The 10,536-nt window shown below is 41.6% G+C and overlaps 1 pseudogene; it reads right to left on the bottom strand.

Annotated features, from left to right (window-relative positions):
* Positions 1–9,450: 9,450 nt before the first annotated feature.
* Positions 9,451–10,039, bottom strand: LOC131218359 (MFP1 attachment factor 1-like; annotated as a pseudogene).
* Between the last annotated feature and the right edge of the window lie 497 nt (positions 10,040–10,536).

Raw genomic sequence — 10,536 nt, 5'->3', positions numbered from 1 at the left:
TACTGCGATCCAATGTCACCTGCACGCAATGGTCATGTATAAGCTTGCGGAAAGCTTAGAGGGTGGTGATAGTGTGTGCGCAATATAGTAATACTATTATGCAATATCAGAGTAATGTGAAATATACTGATGAATCCATGAATACTATTGGCCGTACCAAGGCCATGCGATGCAAGGTATGAATGATGTCAGTCATACCAAGGCCATGCAATGCGAGATGCAACTCAAGCATACAAATCCTCATCTAAGTCCACATATCAATACAACTCAACTCTGGAATATAACCGGGGTCTAGTGCACTCCAAACCAGATTGCCACCCCATCGTGAGCAATAAGGTGAGTGGAAGAGACCTCACTATCCGCCTGCCAATATCAGGCTCAGCTCATCGATAGTGGATCCATTTCTCGAGCTGGTCAAACTCATCCTAGCTTTGCCCCCTCCTCTTGGGTGGTTAAGGCCACACCCCCTTCCAACTAACCACGACACAGTGGAAAGCGCGGCTTTCTAGTAATCGGCACTCGGTGCTCATGCACCCACTTGGTCTAGACATTGGAGTAACCTCCTAGTACCATAAGGGTTTAGAGATTTTCACCTAGGGATATCTATAGCACCCCATGTAGAATAAGATTTTTGGTATCCAATCATGCCAACCATGATACACCTGTGGAGCTACAGCCCGGATGTCACTAAGGCGTACAGTAACCATGTACATAATGTGAAATGCATGAATCACACTATTCAATCATGTAACAATCCTGCGCGTATCGTGCGCTCATGTAGGGCAATACCACGTATCCAGAAGCCCATAAACAATCTGCCCAAAGAAATATGCTATGATCAGTCACTTCTTATATCAAGCGTACATATGATGCGTATGATCATGAATTATGGAACCATACTAAACATGTTATATGGTGATGGATTCTGTTCATAACGAAGATGGGCCTAGACGGCCTACACACTACAAGTATGGGCCTAACAATGGGTCCTAGGGAGAGTTACAATGCGGACATTTAACCATCATTGCTCCTACAATGTGGACATCAACCATCATTGCTCCCAGGGCATAGCGGCAAAAAAAAAACATCATTACATACATCATGGTGGAATCCCAAATCAAATGGGCCGAATTAAATGTCCCAAATCAATGGGCCGATCAATGGGCTGAATCAAATGGGCCGATTAATGGGCCGTATCAAATGGGCTGATTTAAATGGGTCGAATCAATGGGCCGATCAATGGGCTAAATCAAATGGGCCAATTAATGAACTGATCAATGGGTCGATTCAAATGGGCTAAGCTGAATGGGCCGAGCCCAACTCATCTATTTTTAGAAAATTAGTATAGAGTAAAAAAATGAACCATATCAAAAGATCAACTGGACCATATCGTATCTAACTGTGGTGATAATGATTTCCACAGTTAAATTCTAGTGGGCCCCATCATAGGGTTTATTTCTCATCCAGTCTATTCATAAGGTCCCAAAGACCTGAATTTATAGGAAAAACAAATATCATAATGGTTCAAACTTGGTGGCCTAAGGGTTTAATGGTGGACGTTCAAACCCACTATATTTCGTAATGTGGTCCACATGATCATAGATCTATTTTATTTTTAGTCTCAAGCCTTCAAATTATCTTTCAAAATGGTTGGACGGTTTAGATGCAACACATACACATGGTGGGTCCCACAGGGATGGACGACATAGATAAAGTACATACCTCATGGTGGGGTCCACATGATGGAAGGTGTGAATACAATATATACACTAGTGGGTCCCACGTGGGGCCCACCATAACGTTTACTGCCATCCAATCTGTTAATAAGGTCACACAGACCCAGATAGAGAGGAAAACAAATTTCATATAGATCCAAAACTCATGTGAAATCCAAAAGGATTTGGATGGCAGACGTTCAATCCTCACTGTTCCTTATGATGTGGGCCACCTGAGTTCCAGGTACGGCTGATTTTTGGGGTGGCCCATAGCTAGGAGAGGGGCCCACCAAATACACGATGTTGGCATCTAACACATCACGATGTGGGCCATAGCTGGGACCCATGGTCCCTGGCCTTTTCATCCATAGCGCAGCGTCCTGCAGCAGCAGCAGCACCATCAGCTGCTCTTTATTTTATTTTTATTTAATTTTGTTTTTCTTTGTTTTTTGTAGGTGGGGCCCACATCCGGAAAATCTAACCTAACCATTGGATTCTATGGCTTAAGACAGTCTAAATGAGCCCAATATTCAATGTATTTTGGTGGGTAGAAACATCAATGTAGCTCCTAACAGCCTAGAATGGTAGAAATTATAGTTTTCTATGGTATGGCCCGCTTGATTATCAGATTGGCCTCATTTTTCGGCTCAACGCCTAAAATGAGCTTAGAAATAGGACGAACAGCGTGGATTAAAGCCATACATCAAGGTGGGGCCTGCATGAGCGATCCACCCTAAGGCCTTGAACTAAGCTAATATTTTTGTTTTCATTTCACGTCCAGCATCCTTGGACGCTAGACGGTTTGGGCACAACGCGTACTTAAGGTGGGCCCTGCTCAAGTGGGCCACCACATGGCTAGATGGTGTGGATAAGACATACATCATGTGGGGTACCTCCGGGTGGGCCACACGGCCACATCACACATAAAAAAAAAAGAAAAAGAGAGGGAGAGAGAGGGAGAGAGTAAGGAACACGTGCGATGGAGGGCTCCGCCACTATGAGCCCTCCCTTCCATACATCCAATCGTACATTAAGTGGGTCCCAACACATGTGGGCCCACCGATCAAAATCAACTATGGAGATCCTTTCTCCACCAAACATGCAAGGTCTAAATGACCTTATTCATGTAAGGAAAATAACATCATGATGGGGTCCATGGAAAATGACCCCATCATGGAATGATCATGAGGATCAAGGTGGGACATCGGCCACACTTAGGGTCCAAAGTGAGATCTATACCATCAATCGGTAGGCCTCACTTAGCCCATCATTAAAAAAAATGAAATCCAGGCTTATAGAAACACCCACCGTTCAATCTTCTTAGTCTGATGGAAAGGTGATCTCCTTGGCTTCAATCTCAACGGAAGATGATGAAGAATGAAGGGTTGAGATGGGAGATGAGAGGGTTAGGAAGTGGGCCACACATAAAATCTTCTCATAGAGGTTGGAAGAGCTTGGACATTGGAAATTTTGGTGCTTTGGGTTACATGGAAAAGAAGGGAGAAATAAGAGAGAGAGAGGAGATGGGATGGAGTGATGGATAGAAGAGAGGGATGGGTGTATAAGAACTTTGTTGACTTTTGAGGAAATTTGTGTAAGAAGGGTATGGGTTGTGTAAGGGTTTGTTGACTTATGGGGTTGCTTGGGGATGGGTGTGAGGTGATGTGTACTTGACATGTACTTGACCCTTGATGGGATTGATAGATTGATTGAGGTGACATGTTGTAGAGATTCTCTTGGGTTTTGCAACGTATGGTGTTTTCCTCGAATTAAATGCGGGTTCACATCTCCTATCCTAGGTATTGCCTCGGCGCGCGAGACACGTCGTCGAAACCGTGGCGACGACACGGTCGCTAGGGTACAAGTCTCGAGTTGACGGCGTGTAACTTAGGGTCATGCGCAAATGTCGATTATAGGTCATGGGTTGCCAGAATTCAACAGGAAGGATCGTAGGAATCTATGGAATGGTACGGACTATGATACGAGTCTTATAACTACACCTACGCCACTCCTAATAATCACAACCCACGTGATATTGGCTTTCACTATGAAAGAAGGTTTTCCAAGGTTCACCTTAAAACCTTTACCATTGCATTTTCAATGGGCTACCACAATTAAAAACCCCGTGCTGAGATTTTCTGGCTATCTCAGTCAAAACCACAATAGAGATTTTCTGGCAATCTAAAAAACAAAAGTAATTTAAATAAAATACTTATTTGAAGATTTTGCTTGATGTAGCCCCGTAGAATCGCTTCTTTTGAACATGAAGATGTCCAATGTTCAATCACACATATAAAAGGGTTCTAGGTCTAAATGAATTTTAAATTAGTCCAACCTTGGGCTACTTTGAATTAATTCCTTAGATCTCAAAAGAGGTAGAGAAGAACACCCTTTTATAAAATCAAATTGAAGTAAAGAGAGATCAAGAAATCAGAAATCAAAAAGCTATAAAAAGAATCTTAATTTACTGGATAATAGCTTGACAATCACGGGGGCTTTTCTCTTAAAAAGGAGGCTTGATTTGGCTTTTTATCAATGAAAAGGCTAAGAAAAGTCCTCTATTTATAGGCTGAAAAATAGTTCCTTTGACTAGTATAAGGTCAGCTTCGACTGGTCTAAGATTCAACCAAATTTTAAAAATTCTACCATGATCGGATAAAACCGTCCCTCGACTGGTCGAGTGGCCTATTCAACTAGTTGAGCATAGCACTCGACTAGTCGAGTGGGGCCAAAATAGCTTGTTGGAATTCAAATTGAGCCCTTCTCAACTAGTCGAGCCAGTGTCCATGACTGGTCAAGCAGGGTGCTCGACTGGTCGTGACCCTACCTGAAAATTTTGAAAATTTACAAGAAATCATGGACTGGTTAAGAAAAATCCTGGACTGGTCAAGCCAGAGCCTAGACTAGTTAAACATAGGCTAGGATTAGTCAAAATAGAGCCTATAACAAGCACAATAACCCATACGAAATGTGCAATATAAATGACCTAAACCTAATGTCTTTCTAAGGTTATTTATACCCGAAATATTGAACATTGAACTTGTAGCTTCAGCTGCGTTGGTTGATCTTCAACTTAATTTACTTAAAGCTTTAACTTGATCTTGACCATGTAGTGTACTTAGACTTGAACTATCACATAAACTTGAAGTAGCACTTGAACTTGGTCTTACTCTTGAACTTGAACATGCACTTTAATTTGAACTTTAAAATTGAACTTGCACTTGAACTAGAAGTTGCACTTGAAGTTGATCTTGAATAATGTAGAACAATCTTCATGACTTAAGCTTTGTAGCACATCTTCTTATGAAGGTGAACTTTCAATCTTTAAACAAGTCCATCATTCTAAAGTGGTTAGTCATAATGAAATTTGACAACACAAGGTGCTTGATATACAATATGGCACTTACACCTTCCTATAGGACATAACACCTAAGAGGGTGACCAGGAGGGCTCCCGTTCCCACGTCAATATTAGAGTATGCAATGCAGATCAGTTATACAATGCAGAGTCATAGTGAGCCGAATATCAGATGCTGAGGATGCAATACAATATGCAGTTCTTAATGAGCCATGAATACCATCAGCCTCATCTAGGCCATATAAATGTAAAAACATAGCAACCCAAATGCCATATGTCATGGATGTAATGCAATATGAAGATCCTAGCGAGTCCATAATACCATCAACCTTATTTAGGATATGCAATACAAGCATAGTAAACCAAATACTGTGCTGAGGATGCAGTGCAAAATGCGATGCAAATTAAATGACCAGCTGGAGTGTGGAGTCAGGATGATAGTAAGTGATGTCGCAAGTTATGGAGTTCATCACAAGGGGCTTTTATCCAAACCAGTCCCATACCTAGATTTGGATAGCCAGACTCATTGTGGTAAACTCTTGATCTCAAGTTGGTCGCGTATCCAACCGAAATCATGGCCATTGCGAAGGTGCATGTAATGATCTAGTTACTCACCTTCAACCCGAGTGGATAGTGAATGAATGAGTCAAATACTGAGTATGTAATTCCTACTCAGTAAGTCCACATATCAGTATGGCTCAACACTGGGATATCACTATGGTCTAGTACACTCCACAATGGGTGCAACCTCCCTAGCCACACAACCAACGAGGGAAAAAGACCTCACTATCCACCTAGCCAGTAGTTTGTCAATACCTACCCAGCTCGTCAATAGTAGACTCATTTATGAGTTGGTCAAACTCAGCTTAGCTTACAGCCCTCTCACTCGAGTGGATAAGGCCACACCCCCTTCCAACCGATCATGATACAGTGGGAGACGCCACCTATTGGTATTCAGCACCCAGGTGCTCATGTATCCACTCGGTCTAGACGTTGGAGTCTCCTCTGGTACCAAGAGGATTTTGAAACTTTCACCTAAGGACATCCAAAGCGCCCACAGTGCTAGAACCAAATATTTTCAGTATCCCATCTGGCCGTCCACGATGTGCTTGTGGAGGCCACAACCTTAACATCACTAGGGCACTAAGTGATCATGTCACACAAATGCGAGATGCATGAGTCATACCATCCAATCATGCATCAAACCTGCATGTACCGCACGATCATGTGGGGTAACTCTGCCTCTTAAGGAGTCCATTAAATAACTAATCCCAATGACAATGTTATGATCAACGATTCCTCACAACAGACATACAAATAATGCGTATGGACATGTAGCATGATGTAATACTAAGCATGATCTCAGTGTGTCCTACTAGACTAAGTATAATAGTGTGATTATCATATATAACAGGCGATGACCGGTCTTAACCGGTATGTCACTTTCGAGAGTAGGGGATGAATGATACACCCTACTAGACATCTAGAAGTCTGTATGGAATGGTCCATGTTAGACTATCATAACCTACTCAATGTACTAGCATATCATACCTCCTAAGGCGAGGTCTGTAAGTGCTATGGTTTCTTGCTCCTTTGATTGTCAAATTTTCTAGTGCCAAAACCACAATCTGTGTCTTGTGTAACACATTGATATATCTGTTCAAGGCAATGCATCACATGTACAGGGACAATGCTTTAAGTCAAGAACAAAGATCTACTTCAAGAAATGTAAGATCAAGTACATTGTTCACTCCTTTAAGCTTCAAAGTTCAATGTTTTAAAGCGACATCAAAAGACAAGTCAACTATTCATACTCAAGACTCAAGCTGAAGTACAACTCATGTACTACAAATTCAAGCTTCAAAAGATCTCAAATTCAAGCTTCATTATGTGTCGAGATCTCAAGCTTCATGAACTTCAAAGATCGTTTATCATCTGAAGAAAAGAAGGTTTAATGTTCATACATCATGTCCAAGGTATGAAAGACCTTAGATTGACCATAGGGTAGGTCATGTTGCATACATAATTCAAATCGAATCATTTTATAAGTGTTTGGTCTGTTCTTCGACTAGTCCTGGACTCTGTTTGACTAGTCCTCGCACTTGCTCGACCAGTCCAAGAAATTCCACAACCAGTCCTAAGTTTGTTTAAAAGTTTTTAGAATGTTTTGTTAAGCCACGACCAGTCCTGGAGACTACTCGACTGGTCGTGTGAACAGTGCTCGACTCGTTCACGACCAGTCCTACAGCTACGACTCAAAGTCCAGCAACTATTTCAGGCTCCACACGACCAGTCGTGGAACGGCTTCATCCGATCGTGCTCAAATTTTCAAAAATCCGTTGGTCCTACGACTAGGCGTAGTGTCCACAAGACCAGTCGTGAACATGATTTAAATGTAAGTTGTAACTTTACAGGTAACTTAGTTTTTGTGTTTGGATAACATGTAACTTAGTTACAAGTAATAAGTTGTATATTCATATCAACTAAATCTTGAAGTAAGGAATCATTGAAAAATGAGATTGACAAAAAAAAAAACCATAAAAAAAACTTAGATAAAAGTATTACATCTTATTGAGCCCATCCCATGTAAATGAATAGTTTAACCAATTCTTAAGCTAAACTAATTAACAGGTGGGCCATAAAAATGGACCCGCATTTTCGAAATGCTTGTAATGTGGATGTGGTGTGGTCCACATGAGAGTTGGATAGTCCTAATTTTTGGGCTGATCCCCTAAAATAATAATCAGAAATGGATGGATTGGCATGTATATAACACATAAATCACGGTGGGGCACACATAGCACCATCAGTAGCAGGCACTTTTAGATGACTATTGTGGTTTGGCTGCTGACGTGTTATGTGGGCCCCACCATGATGTATGTGTTTCATCCACACTGTCCATCCATTATTTCATATCATTTTAAGGCATGAGCCCAAAAATGAGGTACATCTAAATCACTGGTGGACCACATCACTAGAAATATTATTGATTGAACACCCACCATTAAAACCTTTTGGTGAGCTACCAATGTTTTGGATCAAACTGATATTTGTTTTTCCACTTCTTTCAAGTCTTTTATGACCTAATCAATAGGTTGGATGTCAAACAAACATTACAGTGGGCCCTAGGAGGTTTTTAATAATGGTCTTTCAATCATTATAGTTTTCCTGTGGTGTGGTCCACTTAAGATTTAGATATGCCTCATTTCTGGAATCAAGCCCTAAAATGATCTGAAAGAATAGATGGATGTCATAGATAAAAATGCATACAAGATGGTGGGCCCCACAAACCACTAACCATTACCCATGCCTCCTAGCCAAACAGCGTCCATCAACACCAATGCAAAAAAAAGGGTTTTCTTAGGGCAACCTTGCTGGAGCATGATGGGAGAGGAAGAAGGAGACTGAGAGAGGGAGATGGAGACGTTGGAGGGGGAGAAGATGATTATATAGCAAAAGGGCCACCAACCGGCTTCAATACAGCTACGATTCTCCCCATTAGAAACCTAGTAGCCTTCATTGCATCTAAATGTGGCCTCATAGCCTTCATTAGCTGCTTATAGCTTTCAATGGTCACTCAGCCTTCACTCCGTCTAAATGTAGGTAGGTCTCTTCAATACAAGTTGCGATTCTTCCCAGAAATTTTGATTTCAAAAATTCCAACCATTACATGTATCAAAGATACAGGTAACTTGAAAAATGACTCAAGTGCCTATATCATTTAGAAATGTTATAGGCATCCAAACAGCCCTTAAATGATTTACTAGTAAATCATTTCCAATGTAAATGGTTTATATTTTGTAATTACGATAGTTTAGAGAAGTAATTCATTAAAAAAATTCAAACGGCATATAAGTGTAGAGTTTAAAGTGGATAATTAGATTAAGCCCATCTCACTAAAGCGTAGGGTTGATCCTCACATAAAACCAAGTAGTAGGTGAGCCATAGAAATGAGCCCACCAATTCAAATTTTCTTTTATAAGGCCAGTAGCAAGATCTGCTGCCGTTGGAGAGAGAGAGAGAGAGAGAGAGAGAGAGAGAGAGAGAGAGAGAGCCGTTAGAATTCTCAATACAGTGGAGAGAGAGAGAGCCGTTAGAATTCTCAATACAGTGGAGAGAGAGAGGTGTGTATCTCCCGACATTCAAAAAAAAAAAAACATGAGCCTTTGTAGGCTTCTTACTGGTAAATCATTTGCTAGCAAATGAAATCTCAGCTTTTTGCTAGCAAATGAAAAGGGGAAAAAGGTCGTTTACAAGCATTTTAGGGCCTCCTAACGCAAGTTGTAAATAATAAATCATTTACAACTTCCCTCATTTACCACCATCCAAACAACCCTTACACGACATCATCAAATAAAATCCAAAATAGTAACAAATAAAAAAACCTAATCTATTCACTTAGCATGAATCTCATAGATTGTGCACCAAATTCATAAAACTTCAATGAAAGACAGACAGAGAGAAGCTGATTTCAAGATCCGAACAATTCGACAGAAACACTAACATACCAACAGCCAATATCTGGTTTGTGATGATTTCGACCCAACAGACGAGATCTCCTCACTAGACGCAACTGCGGGAGGCTGCGTCTGCAAATTCTCTGCAGGGGAAGCAGATGGCGCCCGAGCCTTATCGGCTTCCAGGATCCGCTTGCTGATCTCCTTGGAATAGATCTGAAGGATCTCGATCCCGTCGTCCTCGGCGGCAGCATTGTTCAAGAGAGACGTCGGGGTAGAGAAAGCCTCTTCTTCGATGACGCGTGCGGCCGATGATGCTTCTTCGGGAGGCATCAAGCTGTAGCGCTTGGAGAGGACGGACGGTGATGAGAGGGTCTCGATCAGATGGTTGGTCACGGCGTCACGGGTGCGCTACGTCAGAGGCCAGATGCTTAGGGAGACGTTCATCTTCTTCTCCTCAATGATCGGATGTTGCTGGGGTTCTTCTTCTGCCATTGCTGGGATTGGGTGCGGTATGGCTTTTGCACTTTCCTCATCTTCTTCGATGTTGCTGCCCATCCAAGAAACAAAAGCTTTATATATTTCCTACCTAGTTCGAGGGGGGCGCGGATTGGATACTGACAAGGTCAGTAGCCAAATCGCTACTGAAGTGAAGTCACTAAGCTCTGTGGACCCCACCATGATGCATGTGTTATATCCATACCGTCCAACCATTTTTAGAGATCATTTTATAGCATTACAAAGAGAATGAGATAGATCTAAACTTTAAGTGGACCCCACCATAGAAAATAGTGGGGACAGTGACATCCACCGTTCAAAACTTCTTAAGGGCCACAGTAGTTTCCGATGAAGCTGATAATTTTGTTTTCACTTCATCTGTCTCTATGTTAACTTATGAATAGGATGGATCTCAAAAATACATCACTGTGGGCCCTATAAACATTTCAACGGTGGGTGTGACAGCTCCCACGGTTTTCTGTGCTGGGTCCACTTAAAATTTAGATCTA

Source organism: Magnolia sinica, chromosome 11 (genome assembly GCF_029962835.1).
Source record: "Magnolia sinica isolate HGM2019 chromosome 11, MsV1, whole genome shotgun sequence".
Taxonomy (NCBI): domain Eukaryota; kingdom Viridiplantae; phylum Streptophyta; class Magnoliopsida; order Magnoliales; family Magnoliaceae; genus Magnolia; species Magnolia sinica.
The sequence above is the reverse complement of the archived record's forward strand: the minus strand, read 5'-3'. Positions and strand labels throughout refer to the sequence as shown.